We start from the raw sequence: 21,193 nt of genomic DNA, 5'->3' as shown, positions 1-21,193 counted from the left end.
GTGTCTGACTCTTGAACTGTTCCGCTTATGAGTAAACATGACTACAGTTGTATGCAAACTCTTATCTGATTTATTAATGACAATGTTACAGGTACTCTGTTGAGTTTATTAATCATTTTTAAAGGATCACTGAAATTCAAGTGTTACCACCAATATTATATATGTTATACCTTGCATCACATAAACTCAATGATGGTGAAATTAAATTAACAGAGCTCTTAATAATGCATAGATTTTTCTTTTTGACATTCATTGCACTGTAAATTATTTTATACAATTATTTTATTTTTATGTTTTTGTTTTATAATCATGTTAAAATTACTTTTAACGAGTTTCCTTTCTTGTACCTTTAACAATGACAGTAACTTCTCCTTCTCTATCTCAATCTGACTTTTGACAGAAAACAATCATGAATTTTCTATAACGTGCCTTACATTTGTTTTAAATATATATTTACAGTACTGTATGAAATAAGGTATTTTGTGTTCACTGCTAGGAGGAGAAGTGCCAACATTTTTGTCAGATAATGCTTTTGATACAGAGATTACAATTAGCCTGAAACATCCCTTTAATCACATATAAAAAAGGACACTTGAATCAACAGTTTGAAAAAATTACACTCCGCCACATGCAAAAGTACATGAGTTTGCGGTTCAAAGATGATTTATTTAGTCCCTTATTGTAGCAGTTGAAGACAATATTTAGTTTCGATAATATATCTAATGCACTGAATCTGTCCATACATTCTAACAAAAAAAGCCACAGCCACTCCCTTTTATAATGTATGCAGGCATATGCTGCAGAAAGAAACAGACTGGAGCGTGTGTGTGTGTGTGTGTGTGTGTGTGTGTGTGTGTGTGTGTGTGTGTGTGTGTGTGTGTGTGTGTGTTTGTGTGTGTGTGTTTGTGTGTGCGAGAGAGACAGACAGACAGGCATGTGTATGGAGAGGTGTGTCAGTGTACATCACTGCTGGCAGTATGCTAGTTTTAATTGCCCTCCATCGCGTCATAGTCAAGATATGTGACACCTGCTCCTGGCTTCCACAGATTTCTATATGATACTGAGGCCATTTCACAGACTGGGTGGATGTGAATAATAATTGCTTGCTAATACTAATGAATTTTTTATTTGTGGCCCTTTGTTTACAGCTTGCAGATACACTTCCACTTTGATGACTTTTACATAAAACACATAAATGAAATTATTTTCACCACCAGTGCAGATTCTCTGAATATCAAGAAGCTGTGTGTGGAGAGATGAAAGGAGATTGTCATCTGCTGAGGGGGAGAGCATAAATGTTGGAACTGTTTTACCCGTCACAGCCAGCAGAGGGAAATGTTGAGCTGCAGGCGTTCTATTTAGACAAAGAGTAATGGCAGGCAAAGTAGAGTTGGAACATGGGTGCTTGAGTGAGAAGCGGTGTTTCACTGTGATGCATCCGGGCGAGCTTAATCTCCCTCTCCATTACATACAGAGTCACGGCAACCCTCGAGACAGAGCCATTATCCAGACAACTAACTAAGGAAAGTACTAAAGTAAGGCAAAGGGAAGAAGTCTTTCAATCATTATCCAGCTCTCTCTCTCTCTCTCTGTCTCTCACCGCACTCAGGCAAGGCTTCTGTCAGCTTTTTAGGAGCTCATACTTGCAGAGCACTCTCCACCTTCTGGAATGTGAAGGAGCAAAAGTGATGTGCCGCCCATAACGGGGAGAGACGCTTCTTCAGTTCTCCTATGCTTTAACACCAGCCTTCCACACTTGCCATTTCTCTTCCAGTGCAAGCTAGTGACTCAGCCACAGCATAAGCAGGGTAAGGATGAAGTACAATGAATTTCCCTTGCACTCCTCCATGGGCTCTGCCATCTGTTTTTAAAATCTGGGATCCGCATTTCGGGAAACGCACGTGCAATTCAGTGCATGGTTTTGTTCCATGCATCTTTCACAGGTGTCAGTTCAGAAAGAGTATGAATTTCAGTAGGTAGGAAGAGGGACAAAATTAAATTCAATCATATCATGGAACAGCCAGGGGTGTTGTTAGCTGGTGCGGTACTGCCATCATGCACTCCCTTCTTTGCTTTTCTTATCCCCCCCCCCGCCCTTTCTGCATTCTATCCTCCCGCATATTGACAGGATGCATTAATATTTCAGGGAGGACACAGTCAACTGTGCGGATGTTTGACACAGTTGTGAAGTTAACCCTTTCCATGCCAGAAGCCTTTCAAACCAAAAAGGAAAGTGCAACAAGTATGACGGATCATCTGTAAACACCCACCATGTGGATATGGATGTCTTAGAGAAGCCTATACAATATAAGCCATGTGCGGAGAGATGTGATACTCCAGGTAGACCTAGGGTGTCCTAGGGATTTTATGCCGGTAGGTCCTAGAGACACAGTGGAAAAAAATGCGAGCCCACCTTTTGTAAAGGTTAAAAGCTGAAAGGAGAAATAATTTTTTTCCAGTGACTCTTCTTCATCTTATGAAGCAGCCATTATGCCGACACCTAGTGGTCTGGATGTTTCAGAAGTTCTGTACTAACGGTGCATCCCAGTTGTGTAGTAATTACTAATACTAATTACTAAGTAGTTTTTGAGTATGTTGTATGTAGTATAGTAAAAATGTCAAAATGTAGTATACACAAAACCCACGATGAATACTTAGAACCAGTCATTCTTCTAGTACGGTTTGGATGGACACTATTGTCCCATAATGCAATGCAAGACATAAAGGGTGGAGCTAATCACATCTCGAAAATATTTGAAAAAGTAGTGGACAATGATGCAAGTTTAGCAATAATGTGGGCAGGACAACAAATAAATGTAACTAAAACTTAGATTTAATAAATATAATAGTGACAATTTTAGTGAGAATGCTGCTTGTAACACGTTACTTTTTGTAATTTAGCTAGCCATGGTAGCCACCTAGCTCAGTGTGTGGCCTTTGTAAGCAAGCTAATTAGCTAGCTAGTTAGCTAGCTGATGGTAGCTAAATTTAGCTAACTTATCCATATTTGTAAACAAGGTAGAATATCAGGTGTAACTATTTTAGGTTTAATACCTATGTCCAAAGTAATTGTCACTGCTTGCAATGTTGCATATTGACATAGCAGCACTTCATCACTTTGTGTTAGTACAACACGGAGCAGTATATTAATATTTTGTATAATAACCTGCCAAATTAAGATCAGTATACAGTGTATACCTCTTAGTATTATTGTATAGTACGTAATTAGCATGAAGCCTAAATCTTAAAAATTGCTGCCTCCAAGTGGAGCATAAACTGGTTTATTTGAGGACTACAAAGCAATTTGTCATCTCATGTGAGTTGTACTTTACATAAAATAATGAAAATAAAATAAATCACTTTCATTAATATTGTTCGCTTGTTTTTGCTAGTTAAATGATTTATTGCTCCTTTAATTGATCTACCAACTAGCTTTATGGCCTATCAATTTCTTGCGCTCTCCCTCTCATGTCAGAAATTTTAGATACTGGCTCAAACACTTAGAGCTGAATTGTGGCAGTATAAATTGATGAGTTTCAGAATCAATACTCCTGCAGCTACTTTCACTGTCTGTCATGTTTGTGCTAGCTAGCCTAGCTAATGTTATGTTATCTGGAGGGCATCTTTCTGTAACTTCCCTGCCCCTGATTACATAACCTTGACAAGTGAGATTTATTCCAGAATCTTGAAGGAGCATGGAGAAGGGTGGCAGGGCTAAAAGGCAGTTGTTACACTTTAATGTCTGGGGCATTAAATTATGCAATCTTTGGCAACAGAATACTCATTTTCAACACATCAACCACAGTTTTCAGTCCGTCAATGGAAATAGTAGTTGCTGTACTGTTTGCTTTTGGCTCTTGCTACATATTCAGTAAAGCAGGCTAACAGAGAAAAACAAGCCTATTCAATCTGATCATATAGAAGAACAATATAACAGACACCACACCTGGAGAGAAATAAATAAAGCAATAAACAGATAAAATTACAACAGTAATTTGAAGTTTGTGTCAATTCACCTTAGATCAATAACAATTTGGAGTTTTGCTTTTGCTTTTTCTGTAATAAATATTCATTCCTTTTCAAAATATTGTAAAGTGTTTGTCAGCTCTCATGGGTCATTAATATTGTGTATAATCAGACTGTATGTACTCAAAACCTTAAAGAACTGGAGAAAACTGGTGCATCAGATGTGTGTGAAGAGCACCATCATCCAGGATAAAATGGAAGAGGGCTGCTTCAGAAAAGAGCTTCTCGACTGCTCTGCTCTGCTGCCACTGATTGGAGTTCCATGCCTTTTCTTTCATGCACCTATGATGGAAGGTTTGCTTTCCTATACAAATAAGTCTACACAAGAACTTACATGTGAATTAGGATACTATTTGTCCTTATTTGCACTCTCCTGGCTCATACAAATAAGCCAGTTAACAAAGAAATACTGGCAGAGTATTGTTCACTATGGAGAGCTATTTTAATCAACTCAGTAGTAAAAGCATTCTAATTAGTCATCTTTGAATTGGTAAAAGTCTAGGGGGAAATCCTTGTAGTGTGTGTGTGTGTGTGTGTGTGTGTGTGTGTGTGTCTGTGTATGATGCACTGCAGAGTCATTATGGCAGAAATGATATTTCTCCCCATGCATTAGCCTCCCATTTCAGACTGAACCTCAGTTTGCTTAAGAAAACAGCTGGGGGATTGTGTCTATTTGCCTGTGTGTTTGTGTGCTTTCACCGTGCCCTGGTCGAGGCAGAGCAAACAGGGCTAGTAGGCCAGACTTATTTGAACACGATCAGGCCTCTTCATTATCATTGGCATCTGGAATGCTATAAGCTCAAACGGTGACCCTATATAGTTAGAAATCTGGCTGCTGTGTGTCACGTTCAGCCTGGGTGGATGTGGTACAACCATTGTTTCTCAAACACTTTGAATTGCCGCTTTGAATTGTTTGAAAAGTGCTACATAAATAATCGTGCCTTTCCTCCACTTGGTAGTTCCCTTCCCCTGCCCTTGCTCTCCTACCCACAGTGTCCCATGCAATCTGCCATGCCAAACCTGGCATTACAGTTGGCACTGTGGCAAAAGCAGCATGGGGCGAATCAAAAGAACGGATCAACAGACGCACATGAGCGCCTCTTCCTCACGGAGCCAGAGTTGCAGTCGCGTGGCGGCAGCCGATAAGGGGTGGCCGGGTGAGTGTGTGGGAGCGGGGGTGGGGTGAGAGGGCAGGCAGGAGAGGGGTAACAGAGCCGTTTCGTAACACTGACCACTTCAGTACTGAATAATTGCAGGCTGCTGGTGTTTTAAGAGAAAGGGCGACGTCGGGTGGGCGCTCACCTTGCAATTAGCCTTTATTGCACATTAAATGGGGGGAAGCGACACCTGCTTGCATTACCCAGCTCAGCGTTTTCACAAAGTTCCATGTTTGAGCTTAAAGAAGGCGACTGGGAGACCCCAGCACACTGCAGTTGGGTTCTGTTTGTGGTTTGTGTTGCAACACCAATCATCAACTGAGTACAAGCTGACATATGGCAAACACTCATAAACATACAGTGTCTAGGGATAGCAACAGTTTTTGCTAAGGAAAAATATTCATTCCTAATTGTCCATTGCCACTGTGTGTTAAGTAGTAATTACACTGTAGCCCTTAAAAATGGAACCTAATATCTCTCACACATCTCTGAGTTGGTTACAAATCAATTATAACCTGTTGTACTGTAATTGCTCTATCTATGAATAATACAGCCCAATAATAAAGTCGCAATTAGCATAATAAAGCTAGTTTATGCTACCGAAGGTGTTTTGGGCATAGAGCGGGGTCTGAGCATTTCTGTTGAGTTATTTTTGGTTGAATATTTCTAGAATATATACCCAGTGTTCACAAAGTATACTGTTCCTGCATTTCCCTTAACTAGCACAGATTTCACATTTACATATTTACACATCTATGAATATTCACAGAGCACTTCCTGTTACTTTTTTTTACTTCTCTCTCCCTCTTTTTGTGTGTGTCTCTCTTATACACACACACACACACACACACACCTGTACACACCTCAGTGATATTCTAGGACTTAAAACATCCAAACCACTCCATCCACTCTGCAACATGCATAAAATTCACCCGCATTTGCCTTTAAAACAAATGTGTACAAAGACAGAAGCCGCATTTCATGTCAGACCCCAAGTGCTAGTGTACTCCAACCCAAATGAAGCCGCACTTGCCTACATGCACCAGCGGGGTTTTCAATCCACCTTCCGAACCCGCCCTCCCTTAGCCCAAACAAGAGTGCAGGCTGAGCACTCGGGGCCTGGGGGGTGGGCGACAGAGTGGTGGTGCAACACTGCGTGGATGCACTCAACAGAATCCATTAACACAGTCTCTCCCCATCGCAGCCACAGCTAACAAAGCAGCCACAGCTACCGTTTGTCAACCTGTTTACACAGAGCCACCCTTGCTCCTACTCTCTCGCTACCCCTCTCTGCCTGTCCCCCACTGTCCCTGGCCCATGTCGGGCAGCTGTCCAGGGCATCCTGGAAGCCAGACCTTGGGAGCATGCTTGTCAAAGCGCACCAGGCGTCTGTACTGGGACTCGGGCATCGGTGCTGGCTGCAATAGTAATGCTAATCTAGTCAGAGAAGCAAAAGAGTAAATGGCATTAGCGGTAGTAATTACTGCCTGATCCCTCCCGATTCTGCCTTTAAGAGGACTGACCTTTGGCTGGGTAAGCTGCTGAGAGGGTCTGGGAGACCTGCTTGTGCACGCACGCACACGGACACACACACGCACCGAGCTGCAAATAAATGTGCGCACACAGACACACACAGCCACTAATAAGCACACACACACAAACGCAGGGAACTGCAAATAAGCAGACACACAAAAGCACAGACATGTCTGCACACAATGCACACATAAGTAAATATATACAGACACAATTATCTGCAAAAATATGAAAAAATATATAAATACAAATATACCAATATGCAGACATTGACTAGAGGTAAACCGTGACAAAAACACAAAATCACATGCGTGTGTATATGTGACAATATTCTCAGGGAGCACACAAAGTGTCATTCTGACATTCTGCCAAATGCTATAAATGTGAATGATTAAATATGTTTGTGTATCTATAAAACAACTGGGGATAAATAATAAGGATATGTCACGGCCATCCTTTTGCATATTGCATCAGAATCTCAATGAAACTCTATTCATTGAACCCTACAGACCGAAGGTTGACTAACCAGAGCAGAAAACTTCCACCTTCTGCGTTGATTATGTTGCTGCTGCCAAATTGCTGTCCCCTCATGATAAATCATTTACAGACTAGTCCACATCCTGGAGTGGGGGTGGTTTGGAGGTGGAATTCTGAGCTGTTTTCCTATATTTCCTTAGATAAGTGAGTTTGTATGGAAAGCTGCAGCTGTTTAACATGATCAGCTTTATAGGGCACTAAGCAAGCTCATGGAATGCAATAAAACTACAATAGAAGGAATATTGTGGCATGGTAGTCGATAAGCCCATCGAGATTATGCTGCTTGCTCATTTCACCCCTGCCCGGATCATGTGACACGGTAATGTACTCACAGTGGCGCTCACGCGGAGAACACTGATGTCAGGCAGCAAGCCATGGCAGCTGGGGGAAACTCCCCCATCAGCGAAACTGTGGTAGGACAGGTGGGAGGTCTCCAGGGAAACCAAACGATGGCAGAGTGAAAGTTCACGAAGGAGAGCTCCCATTCTTCAGCAGGAAGAGGCGTGCTGAAAGAGCAAAGACCTCTGATTGGAGGGAGTGTGGCATGCACCTCCCTCTGGAAGCACTGGCTACAAGGCCACAATGGTGCGCAGAAACATGAGCCGGGTAAAGCTCGCTCTTAATGGAGAACTGGAGGAGAAGGCAGACTCCAGACATCACCCTGCCTGCCACTTACAACCAGCTGTCCCAGATGGTACCCACGGCCTCCTGAACTGGACGGATTGGGAATCTGTCCCACTCTGGATAAGGTGTCTCCCTGAAAGCATGACTGAGAAAGGGCTCTAACCCCATTAAAACCCTGTGGGAACTCTAAGATAAAGGAAAAGGCAGAAGGAGAAATAAATGGAACCACAAAAATAATGAAAAGCAGTCATGTGTGGCATGACTGGGAACTCGGGTAGTAATGAATACTGAGAATTTAGACTTCAGTTACATGTCTGGAGCTGTCGTGCTCTCTGGGACTACGTAAGTGTGTGTGTTCTTGCCCAAGGACGGGGCACCAAAGAAGCACGGGAACAAAAGTCATCTAGGAGCCAACGAGTCTGTCGTATGTGTATGTGCGTGTGTGTGTCTCACTCTAACAAAAATGCTGCAGAATGGAACACTGCTTCCCAGAAAGCAGACGTCGTCCTCACGACAAGGTGAGATGAGTGATGTAATGTTTGTTATTTAAAGTGTGACTTATCAAATGTGTGTTTGTGTGTGAGATGCTGGCCTGTGCAGAAGTGTTGCACCAAATTGTGTGAGCTATCTTCGTGTAGCCACATGCCATTCTGTGTGTGCAGTCACGTTGTGCAAATGAATGCGGCTGTGTGCTATACAGCCTGGCCTTGTGAAGAGAATAGTTCGCTTGGCTGAGTTACATGGCTCTTCTTTTTTTTTTTTTTTCACCTGCGAAGGCTGGGTTATTTATCAATGCCTGTCACTCCTCTAGAGGAAAACAAGAATTGGAAAGAAAGAGAAACAAACGAGAAGTGAGAGACAAAAAAGAGGGAGCAAGCAAGAGAGATTGGTGTGGAGTGAGAGAGAAATGCGGGTTCATTAGAATATGTGATAAATTGGTGCATGGAGAGGAAAAGCTTTGATCTGTAATCTGCAGCAGGAGCTAACATTGATGAGTGATTTTAGCAGAGAGAGAAAGACAGAGAGAGAGAACTATCTCTCCTAAGCGCCAGCTAATACTTCGTTAGCATTAGCCCCCAGTCATTCTGGCATGACAGCTGAGGCGGAAGCATGTTAGCATCAGTGTTGGACACTGGCTTCTCTTTTCTTGGCAGACATCAAACAAATGCCTTTCTTTTCTTTCCCCTTTTTCATGCCTGTGGCCCAGAAGGAGCAGTGTTGCTGGTGATAATGACTAGTCCCCGTTCAGCCAGGAAGTGTCCACAGCCACTGACTGAGTCTCAAGGGGGTTGGGGTGGGGGTGGTGTTGGGGTTGAGGAGATGGCAATGAGGAATACAAATTTGGGTTTAGACTGCAGACCTACTGGGGTTCAGCCAAAAGCACAAAATAAAAGGCAGCTTTTGCAAAACCATCAATACATCCTAGTGCTGTGTATAGTGGAGTCTCTGTCAAGCAACAGAACGGGTTTGCACAGACACACACACACACACACACACCTCAAAGCATTTCAGCATGCATTACCCCTCCACCCACACACTCACAACAAACCAGAATTGCACCCACATACTCACTCTGTCTCAAAGACACTTTCTCACCTCATGCATACAAACACACACACACACACACACACACACACGCACACACTCATTTGGACAAGCAGACAGAGAACGCATACAATGCCCTCCAGAATTACTGGCATCCATGGTAAAGATAACAAAAAAAGCTTTGTTCTGTACAATCTTGATATTATACTGAAAATATGAGAAATATAACCTTTCAATAACATACAATTGTGAAGAAAAGATATACATATAAAACATCACTGTTAATGGCAAACATTTTGCATGTCTTTGCCATGATAACAGTAGTGAGTCTTCTCTTCAGATAGTGTACTTGGTTGTGGACTACATTGCTTGTGTTCACTTCTAACCACATGGGCTTTGAGAAAGGTTTAGATCAGGTGACTGGGGTGCAAAAGCAAGACTCTGTGATCGGTGCACAATTTTTGTGGCGTTTTGGAGGTATGCTTCACAGACCTGCTGCAAGATCCAATCATGATCCATTCCTAGACTCTTGACATAGGACGTCAGATTTAGATCTTAAATCCTGTGGTATGTGATGGAAACAACAAATGGCATGTATTCTAACAGGATCCTAAGAAGAACTGCCACACACCTTCACAGATCCAACACCTTACTTTTCAGATGGGAAGGTTGCGTTCTTTCTACTAGAAAATTCCAGTGATGGAAGATGTTTGTACTCTGATTACAGGCCTGCTTCTCCTGGCAAGCTCTTGTTTGTTTGTTAATTGTGTTTTTTGATTGCCTTATTGGTGAAGATGGGTACATTTAGATGCAAAATATTGTATAATCATTGCCTGATCAACATTTACCCACTTAATTTGTATATTGTCTGATCTTTCTAATATTGATGTATGACTAAACGTATGCTGCATGTCAGTATGTCAGGTCATATTTATATCACAGTGAAACAGCCAGCTGTGAATTTCCACTTAAGAGGCTTCTAAAAACCCATAGGCACCTATAATATATATGAACAATACTATACAATACAACAGTACAACATGAACGAGAAAAAATGTCAATACGAATTTATTCATAAGAATACCTAGGGTGCCAGTAACTGTGACAAATGTTCAGTGCTAGTTTGGGGAACAAGGTTGTGTATTGCTAAGGCAGCATAGCTAATGACAGTGCTGTACCTGCATGGGTTTGCACACTCTGAGCTGTGTTGTATTTTGGCTTTTTTGACACTTCACCCAACACCAACCCTACCAGAGTTCACCTCAGAGCAGAACCTGCTGCAAATAATGTGTGCTTACAAACACACACAAGATAACGGGGAGAGACAGAGAGATAGAGAAACAGCGATAAATCACTTTCGCCACAGTAGCGGGGCCACCCAACACCAGGTCAAGGTGAGCTGCTGCTCTCACTGCAGTGTCAGACTTACAGGACTGTTTCAGACCGCTTTTAAAGATGAAGCACATGAGGATTTACACTGCAGACCATAAGTACCTGCTTCCTTTCTGTTTTTCCACTTCTCTACAGCTCACTACACTGGATTTGAAATGAAACCACTGCAATGAAACGCTGTGAATTAAATAGCAGTAAGAGATTATAATAAATCTATTGCAGTCATTTAATGAGTCACTGACCAACATTTGTCGCCATAGTCCTTGTTATTTCTAAAGCGGTCTTTCAGAAGCTGTATCTCCAGTACATCCATAAACATAATAGAGGAGGAAACAGCCTGACTGTGATTGAAATGTCTATATGGCATTAAAAGACCTTTACCTACAAATTACATTCCCTGAGGGGTTCATTCTTCCCCATTTCCCAATTTACCTTGGCTTGACAGCTCTAGAGAAGTGGAAAGCTTGTGTGCAATGCTGCATTTCATACTGCATATTCATAATAAATTATACATTCTTAAAATAGGATTTTTTTTCACAACACAGTGGCAAAAATGCATTGCAGCAGCACAGCTTGAAAGGAAACTTCCCTCCACCGCGAATATCGGTCTGCCACCATCTCTGGATTAACCGGACTGCAGGACAAGATGAGGCCAATTTCTATTACGGTAGTTTAGATCATAACCAGCGCTGTGGGGTTAAGAACTATCGGTGCTCTGCTGCGCAGTCAGAACCAGATACCCGCTGACACGCAGTCACACGTCTGGTGCGCTCTACCCAGGGGCCCGCCACAGGGCACACACGCCGGATGGCACTTCCCACTGCGGCGGCTCCATGCCTGGAGGCAGAGCCAGTGCAGGGGCCAGACTGAGGCGGGGGCAGGAGTGCAGGGTGCTGACCTTGGAGGAACAGCTTGGCTGGGTGGTGGGAGGCTGCCAAGAGCTGACACAAACCGCACCATGAGCCACCTGGAGGAGGCGAGGGCGGCTTTCTCGCACTGCGTGCTTGGGCAAAGGTGACATGCATTGTCAAGGAACTGGAGCCACTGCCTTTTACGTTTACTGGATGTGCCTTCAAGAAAGCTCACACACACGTGCCACACATGCCTCACGTGTGCCCCGCATGAAGACGCACACACGCTTACACGCACACGCACACGCACACACACGCACACGCACACGCACACACACACACACACACACACACACACACACACACACACACACACACATTTTAGCATACTGCTTAGGTAGCAATGCAGTCACATTAATATTATGATTAAGCCTCACCAGGCTGTTTACTTTAAAATGTCATATAGTGTCAGGCTATTCTGCTACTATGCTCTGTAAGATGAATGCCATATCACTTCCTTAAACAGCCTATGAGCCACAGTCACTTGTCGTATACACCAATGCATGTGCTCATGGCCAGTAAGCACAGAAATTCAAATATAATTACCAGGTAATTATACCCTCAAAAAATATCTTGGGAAACTTATATTCTGTTCCCATTTCTGTTATGGTATAGTAGACCATTTCAAAGGATAGTGACTGAACTAGATCCATTAAATAGGAAGAGAATACATCTCAAGTTGTACAACATGAATCTCATCCACTCCTTAGGTGCATATGCTGCCAATCTCTCTCTAGCAAAGGAAGAGGTGTCATATATGCTATTTACATCTTTCATTTTCTCTTTTCATTCACCCCCCAAGGCTCTCACCATATCACTTATTAAAATGGAAACTAGGAAGGAGAATCTGTATCATGTGGATTATGTTACTACCGCTCACAGACAACTTGAAGTGGCTGAATACACTAATTAAGACATCCAGTAGTACTTATTTTAAACAACTGGAGAATATTCTTTGTAAGGCTTCATAAGACCTTAAAGATATTCGAGACAGCAAATCAGTGTGCTGTTGTGCACAAATGTGTACAAAAATACTGTTTATTCATACATACTATTATAATGTAGTCATACCAATATAATGCTATAGATATACAATAAATGGTATCTAAAATGTTCCTGAACAAGAAATATAAGAAGGTAGGGTTCAACAGTTAAGACTAACCGAATGCCAGGGGAAAGTAAATCTCGATGTTGGTACAGCAGTATGAAAAACCATTAGCCACTTCCTGTTGTGGTTGGGGCGCAATGTGTTAACAGAACAAAGTAATTGAGACCAAACTCAATTCACTTTAATATTTAACCCCTGATCATGCAAAAAAATTGTGTTATCCATGAGCGTGTCCAGTCAAAACAAACCAATGATATTATCTGTTATCAAATGACATTTTCTCCTGGAAATGTTATCATGGGTCAGTTTTGACCCCTATGTACCTGAGATATTGTACAATGTTTGTAGGGAATATCCTAAGAAGGCAGATAAAAGTGTCAGAACTGCAAATTTTAGAAAACAGTCACTCGAGTGTCACAACAAATCTCTGGAACACTGGAGCACTATACATGTACATATGATGGATGAACAGTGAAGCCAGTTCTAAGTTGACCAAACGACTCGCAACAGCATGTCACGTACTTAAAACAGAAGGATCTAAGCAATACATAAGAAACTGAAGAGGATATGATTATATGAAATGAGTTCAGTTTGGCATTTTGATATGGACTCCATGGGGATGATTAAAAAGGAAATTTATTGTTATGACAAATCAATGAATCACTGCATACTAATACATCTGATCAGATTCGTTTAGAATTGTTCTTCTATTAACTTGATTTCTAGGATTCAACTCTCCTGTGTAGGGAAAAAGGGACAGGTTTCAAGCCTTTTTTTCTACTGATAACCACAGAGATGTGATGAGGTGGGATTCACTGCCATCTTCCTTCACGCATGGTGTCCTAAACCAATCAGGATTTGGCCCCATTGACACTTCCACGGTGTGCCGAATCCAGCTGTCGCTGGGGGCCTCAGCAAGAGTGGGACATGTCAGGACTCTGGTTGTGTGCATTATCTTTGCGTTTAATCAATGTGTTACAAGTGCTGCGTAATGTCCATACGTTAATTTCTCATCCCATATTCAGCTCTTGAATTAACCGCCACCCCTTTTACACGTGCATTATGGCATGTTCCAAAACTATTGATTATCTTGATCTAATCAATTGTCATGAAAAATGTAATGAAATAAAACTGATGAAGATGAAGAATATAATTAAAAAGATGTGTTCTCTTTCTCAACTAATGAGAATCAATACATACACACAGAGAGAGAGAGAGAGAGAGAGAGAGAGAGAGAGAGAGAGAGAGAATACAGGAAGCCAGAATTCTTCTTTGAGGCTTTGCCCTTTAGCTCTTGTCCTTTTCTACTCAAAACCATTAATTATCAATCATTACTGCCATCATTAAGGGAAATGACTCTGGAAGACAGGAGCATAGACAAGTGAGTGGAGATGAGCTGACGTGTGTGGATGAGCAGAGCTGAGCGGCGTGCATGGGAGAGTGTGATGAAGAAGAGTGGTTCTGTGGTTTGGAGAAACAGAACTACAAGCCAAGCATTTTGTACAGATAGGTAAGATAACCTATTGGCTGTATTCCTTTTTATTGTCCCAAATCGATCATTTGCTGCAGCTGTTTTTATCATTCGACATTAGTCTCTGCTAACATGGAGTTTTACCATCTGTTATTTACCAAAAGTTTTTAAAAATGAAATCAGATAAAATGTAGTAAGACTGCACATTAATTACCTGAGCTGTACTAACTTGAGAAAGCTAAGATTTGGTCTGTCCTCCATGACTTTTAATAGCAACCTTCTTGGACGCCAATCAGTTTGGTGCACAGTTCCTGCGGTATTCCATGTTGCCATATGCTGATAACAACTTCTTTTGGTTTAAGCTTGTTCTTAATCTTTGGCACTATGATCACTGCATAACCATACATTCTGCAGGCATGCAATACAGGAATGTACACAGCCTGCACTTTCCACAACATGAAATTCCTAGTGTCAAATTAATGCTTATAGTGTTCTATATAAGTCTAGCTGGATACAAAATGATGAACACGGTAAGAGTTAATTCAACACTGTAGGGCAATTTGGCTAGGTTGAGTTCCTTAACTACTGTAATCACTTACACCCAGGAATCAAGGGCAGTGGAGATGTAATGTGTTTGTAACGCAATGAATAATCTCACTCTAGTAAATATGAAATAGATATTGGCTATGTGTTTACATTTGTAGACATTTAATAGACACCTGTTAATTTTAAGGCATGATCACAAATATATCCAATGGTATATTTAACATTTCCATTTTCATTATATAATGCTATCTTGACAGCTGAGCTTTATATAGTTCAAGATAATACAAATGGGTTTATATAACAATACAAATCCAATTAGTTACATGTTGCAATTAGACAGATAATGGTCAGAACTTATAAAAAGCAGGTGACAAATGCAGCACAGATAATTTGAGAGAGAGAGAGAGAGAGAGAGAGAGAAGAGAGAGAGAGAGAGAGAGAGAGAGAGAGAGAGAGAGAGAGAGAGAATTCCTCCCAACCTCACAGCACTCTAGCAAAGTCTATGAGCAAGGTTCAGACCCTCGTCACTCTTCTACTGAACCATGTTTTTGCTCAAACAATTTGCATTTTACTCACCAGTCAAAAGTGACCACATGCTAGAAACATCTCCCATCTTATCTCAGCCATCAGGTATCACAACCAAAGGAAATCACACTTTAAAAATAAGGGCCTAGTGATTTGCAGACTTGAATAGCAACTGAAGAATTTCTGGCAGGCAGGACAATTTGTGACGCACATTTTTAGCATGGGTTAGCGTGACAGCCAGAGATACCGATATAAGACCAGAGAGGAAAATTATAAAACCCTCCCAGAAACACATCAGCTTACTGAGATTCAAAATTGTTCTGCTGGGTATGGTCGAATCTAATTAACTTTAAGACTATGTTTTTTAGGACAAGTTATTGTGGCAATATAAAGTTGAAGGAGGGGAGGTCTAGCGGAATTGAGCAGAGCCCCAATATCCAAGATAAACACGTCTATTCCATTCTGCCTATTCCCTACACCTATGTTAAACATTCCTGACACACTTTACTGCAGCACACACATTACCTCCAGGTAAATGCCCTATATCAGCAGCCTATTAAATGTCAGACGAAACAGGAAGACATCATAAACAGGCGGCATAGGCTGTAAAGACCACAGTGCTCTGTCTATGATAAAGGCAAAAACCAATCCAGCATGCAATGGTGGCCTTGATGATAAGACACGTGGGGCCTGTTCCCCACCATGGAAATTTATGTGCTTGTTAATACCCCTGCAGCATGGGCGGTTCAAGTTACTTGTTTAAGGTTTCTTCATGACACTGGCTCAGGATTTATGGAACAAGGCCAGAACACACGTCTGGTTTCCCAACCTGACTATGGTCAGTTAGTATCAGTGTCCTAACAACAACCCCCCACCAGTCACTCCAGCTTTGCTATGCTGCCGATGCATCCCTATCACCGATGCCCCTGGGCATGCTCACAGCACCTGGGCGAGAGGGAGGATGCACCATTGCTAGCTCGGGGTCCTGAACCGTCACTGTGCACCAAGAGAAAAACATAAGGAGGAAAAATCCCCACAGTCCGAAGGTCCCTGAATGGGTCTGATGCAAGGTTGTGGGGTGCATTGTAGTGACACAATAAAAACCTCCCCAGACGATGAACATATTCTATTCTATTCTATTTCTGCACTGCAACACTGAAAAGCTACCAGGCTACTGTCAAAAATAATAATTTGAGATTGATAAAATTCCTCCTCATAATGCCGTAGCTGTTTTGGTGGGGGGCAAAAAATAACTGCAGTGTTCAGCTCTGACAGTGTCATTAGACTATAAAATGATAGTAGATAAAAGTGTCCCTTGCAGTCAGAGCAGGATGTGCTCACGTTGCAGATGACTGCTGCATGTTTGCACTGTGTGAAAGCGCGTGACGCAAACGGGTCTGGGCCCTGATGACCCTGACAGCACGCGGTGCTAGTGGGCCTGGGCCCTTGAGAAGTGACTTCTGAGCTTCTGGATGTGATCTGGTGACACTTTCGAGAGGTCTTCGTGTGCTGAGAAGTCAGGAAGCACCTGTGTGGGGAAAGAGCATAGCGAGGGGCTGTCTTGGGCCCTCAATGTGTGAAAGAAATTATTTAAAGTAGCTAATTAACAGACACACACACAGACACACTCTTGCCTTTCACACGTTTGTGGTGTCTTTGTCTTTGTGTCTGCGAGATAAATGTGAAAATGGTGACACATTCATCTTTCCTTTTTTAAAGCTCTGGTGGTGTCTACTCCCACAAACACGTGACACAGCACATATTGAGGTTCAACGATAGCACCGTTAAAAGGAATTATTTTCTATGTCTTGCCACCAGGCTGGAGAAAGTGATACAGGAAGGGGGTTAGATGAATGTGGCTCAGCCCTTGGAGCCTTCATAAGAAACGTGTCGATTTACTGGGTCATAGTTCTGGTTATTCAGCACGGTGAAGTCTTATGACTGTATGTGTGTGAGAGAGAGAGATAGAAATAAAGGCAATGCAAGCTGAAATGTGTGCTGCTGCTCATATGTTAGTGTGATGTGTGTGCTTGAGGTTGAGGGAGGCTGGCTAGTAATTAGCTGGTATCGAGGTGTCGAGGTGTCCTGTTGGGAAGGTGATGATAGGCTTTTGGCAGGCCTCCTATAGGGCAGTGTAAAAAGTTTCTCTCTCTCGCTCTCTCTCTCTCTCTCTCTCTCTCTCTCTCTCTTTCTCATATTCTAATCTCATCCATTTATGTTTACTCTTACTGTATGTTTCCTCTTGCTTCCCTTTTTTTCTTTTGCACACGTATCCTGCAGCTCAGCCTCGGCCAACAGCAGAAACAGCAAAACCCCACAAACACACACATCACAACTCCATATGGCACCATTTCTGACATTGCCCTGACAGTCAGAACCAGGAGTATTCACCAAGAAGCCAAACACAGCACTACACATTGATCTGCACCCTCCTGTCCAGTGTTAGCTTAATACTGAGCAATCCTCTTTCTTTCAGCTCAGCATTATTGCATGATTGTAATCAATCGAGCTTTGTCATCATATCACATAATCAAGTCCAAACCACACCATTAAACAATTATATCAGTTACATGCTGCTTCTACACATTTTGTTTGCTTCTTTTCTTTGTGTGTTTCTTTACGGGTTATTGGATACTGCTGTGGTATTTTGAAATAAGGCTAAATGTTAGTAATGCCATAAGCCCCAAATGGGTCAGGCATATATGCCCCTGGCTCGACTGGTGGGTGAGTTCAGAATGGCACTGGGCTGAGACTTTGGAGCATGCTTCAGAGAGTTGTTTTGTGACCAATCTCCTCCTGGCCTCTTGGGAGCGGATGGTTTGTTGAGGGGAAGGTGCACAGAGCACGCCCTAGCTCTCCAGGTAGAATACATGCAAGGAAAATGGTAGTTTATCTGGGCCTGGTTTGGAAGTGAGGGATATGGAGAGTCTTCTTTGCACTGATGAGAACACTCTCTCCAATTGAGAATGAAGGACAACAGGGTGGCTGGCTAACACTTTACTAATATGCTGTACACACACACACACACACACACACACACACACACACACACACACCCCACACGCATGTACACACACACACACAAACACACACAGCTGTGTTTGGCTGGTGACTCACATCTCACTGCTATCTATCTGATGTTAATAATTATATAAACTCTCAGCTCCTTGTCTCTCCTCGATGTGTAGATAATATGCATGTGGCAATGTTCCATTTGCTAAGAATAGAAATGGGACCAGTGTGAGAACACTGAGATGAGTGGGGTTTCGGAAATTAAGTGTGTATGTGTGTGTGTGTGTGGGTGTGGGTATGTGTGTATGTGTGGGTGTGGGGGTGATCATTCAGAAGGTGTTTAAACAAACTGAAACCCACTGGGCCATCTCCACTGGTACTAGGCTCTTCCCTGCACTGATGAGGACACTCTCTCCAAATAAATTTTTCCATATACATGCTACCATCCATGTGCCTAGTCTGTGTTTACAGGTGTTTGTTTGTATGCAAGTGTGTGTTTGTGGTAGACTGGTGCTATGTCCTTGAACTCCAGAAATGATCTCTATGCCAAAATTCATCTCTTTTAAGATGTCTCTGATGCTTTCTGGTTGCGTTTGTATGCTCTTTCATGCCTGCCTGTGACTCTGGCTGGCCTGGAAGATCTGTCACTCCCTAGAAGCAGTGAGGACACTACCAACACATCTAGAGTCTCCCAAGCGATTGCGCTTCAGATCCCCATCAACCAAGCCGTATTTCTCTACTCTTTTCACCTTAAATTGTGTGTGGTGATCCTTCCTGGTGAGCCCCTATACACTTTGGCGGCCTGATGTGAATGTCTTCTGGGTAGCCCTGGTGTGATGTCTTCCCCACCCCGCCCCCTGGGGTCAGCCTAGGAGCAAACCTCAAAATCAGGATCTGTGTGGAGCTGTCCAAGGAGTATCAAAGAGTTGAAATCAATCAGAGATACGGACACTTCACAGGAGAGATGCTGAATCATGGTCCTTCTGCTGACGTGCATGCACGTGCACCTGCAGACACACACACACACACATACATACACACACATGCAGAGAAATAGACCTCTGTGCTCCTTCTTCTCTACCTCTCATCATGCTGAGAAATCACTGATATCTATCACTGTCTTCTCTCTTCTCTCATCTGTGGCTCTCTCTCTCTCATACACACACACACACACACACCCACACCTACACCAGTAACCTCAGCCACACACCTGCCCTCCACCTCCACCCACTACAAACACTGGTAATCATGGTTCCTCTGTTCTTTGCTCCCTCTCTCCCTTCCCCACTTCACATCTTTTCCCAGGGCAGATTTCTTCTCTGCACTGTCGTGCCTTTATCTGTCTATCTCACTCACCTGCCTCATTCTCTTCCCCTTCAGCAGGGGAGAGGCTATCTTCTGCTGTCTCTGTGCTGGCCCTGGTCAAGTCTGCCGCTCTTGTTTTTGTAGTGTTTGCTTGTGTGAGGCAACCTAGCAAGGCATCGAGAGGGTAGCTCTCAAGTCAGTCCCCTTTGCCTTGCAGGCATCTGTCCTCACACAGGCACACACAGGCACACACACACACACACATAAAATAACTGCACTCAGTGCAACATTACTAGGCTAGGTGGATGAAAAACATTTCTTGCATGCAGGTGCGAAAAAATAGAAAAACCCAGCCTCAAAATACGCGTAACACCCCCCCCCCCCCCCAAATGGGCAGACATGTCCAGGCTAGCACACAAACAAAACACTCTGTAAGACTATTATAGAAAGACAATAAAAAAGGAAAGATGTTTTTTTGAACACATGTACAGCAATACAGGACCTGTTGTTAAAACTCCCAGACACACAGACACACATGCACATATGTAGCCACATGGCCATATGCAGCAGAGGGTCTGGTTGTGTGGCTTTCTGGCATGGTGCTTGCAGAGCAGATGGATGTTGCTGGAGCTGCAGCCTCTCCACGCTCTTTATGGAGGGCAGAAGGGCCAAGGATCTTCACCAGCCAGCAGCTAAGAAGCACCTTTACTTCAGCTTAGGACTTGATAAATATTCCCATCACTCCCTTGCGCTGTCTTGGCTGTGTGTCTCTCTCTCTTCCTCTTACACACTCGGTGTCTATCTGTCTGTATGTGTGGCCTTCCCTCTGTCTTCTAATCTCTCTCTCTCTGTCTCATCTCTCTGTCTCCCTCTCAGGGCTCAGTGTTCTATTATCAATTAATCTAATATCCTCTCATGTCTTTACTCCAAACATATTTAGAAAAGAGAATGTGATTTTCACAAGCAACTGACAGGATGATAAGTCTATATCGATTACATAAGTGACACTCTGGAATGTATCTCCAAACATCTGGGCAAAGGCATATCTGATTAGATCTGTAGTGAGTTGAAAGGACTCCTGACCCACACACCAGGATCCAAAAGCAGTCTACTGACAGAAATGAAATACCACCCCCAGTCAACCATGCCACACATTCACCTAGTCCACTAACTGGCAAAGCTATTATGAAAACTGATTCAGAAAGCCATAGGAAGACACAGTGGCAAAAGGACAAACATACAAATGTCTGTATGTTTAACTGAACAGTTTTATTACATCTGTCTATAATGTATGCAAAGAAAATGATTTAATGGTAACTATTTCTGTAAGCATCAGCATTTGGGAGAGACATCTCTCTTAATGGCATTCAAATGCTGGATCCTCAGAAACATCATTGCAGTGTTCGTCAGTTTATTGCTTCCTCTGCCAGGCACAGTTGTCAAAACTCCAGAGGCACGACAAATCCATGAAATTAATCACAGCAGATGTCAGCATTCCGGT

General features: G+C 42.7%; 1 protein-coding gene across 2 annotated transcripts in view; it reads right to left on the bottom strand.

Moving 5' to 3' along the window:
- si:cabz01090165.1 (leucine-rich repeat and fibronectin type III domain-containing protein 1-like protein) overlaps positions 1 to 21,193 on the bottom strand; it is a 102,935-nt gene that overhangs the window by 13,990 nt on the left and 67,752 nt on the right. The window contains exon 1 of one of the 2 annotated variants that reach the window (XM_081716198.1): positions 19,268 to 19,435. The exons of the other annotated variant lie outside the window; for it this stretch is intronic. The gene's annotated coding sequence lies outside the window, so the exon portion shown is untranslated. Of the gene's footprint in view, positions 1 to 19,267; positions 19,436 to 21,193 lie in introns of those variants that run through there. 2 annotated transcript variants of the gene reach the window in all.

Source organism: Electrophorus electricus, chromosome 6, assembly GCF_041902795.1.
Source record: "Electrophorus electricus isolate QZ-2024a chromosome 6, ASM4190279v1, whole genome shotgun sequence".
Taxonomy (NCBI): Eukaryota; Metazoa; Chordata; class Actinopteri; order Gymnotiformes; family Gymnotidae; genus Electrophorus; species Electrophorus electricus.
Note: the sequence above shows the minus strand (reverse complement) of the source record. Positions and strands in the feature narration are given on the sequence as shown.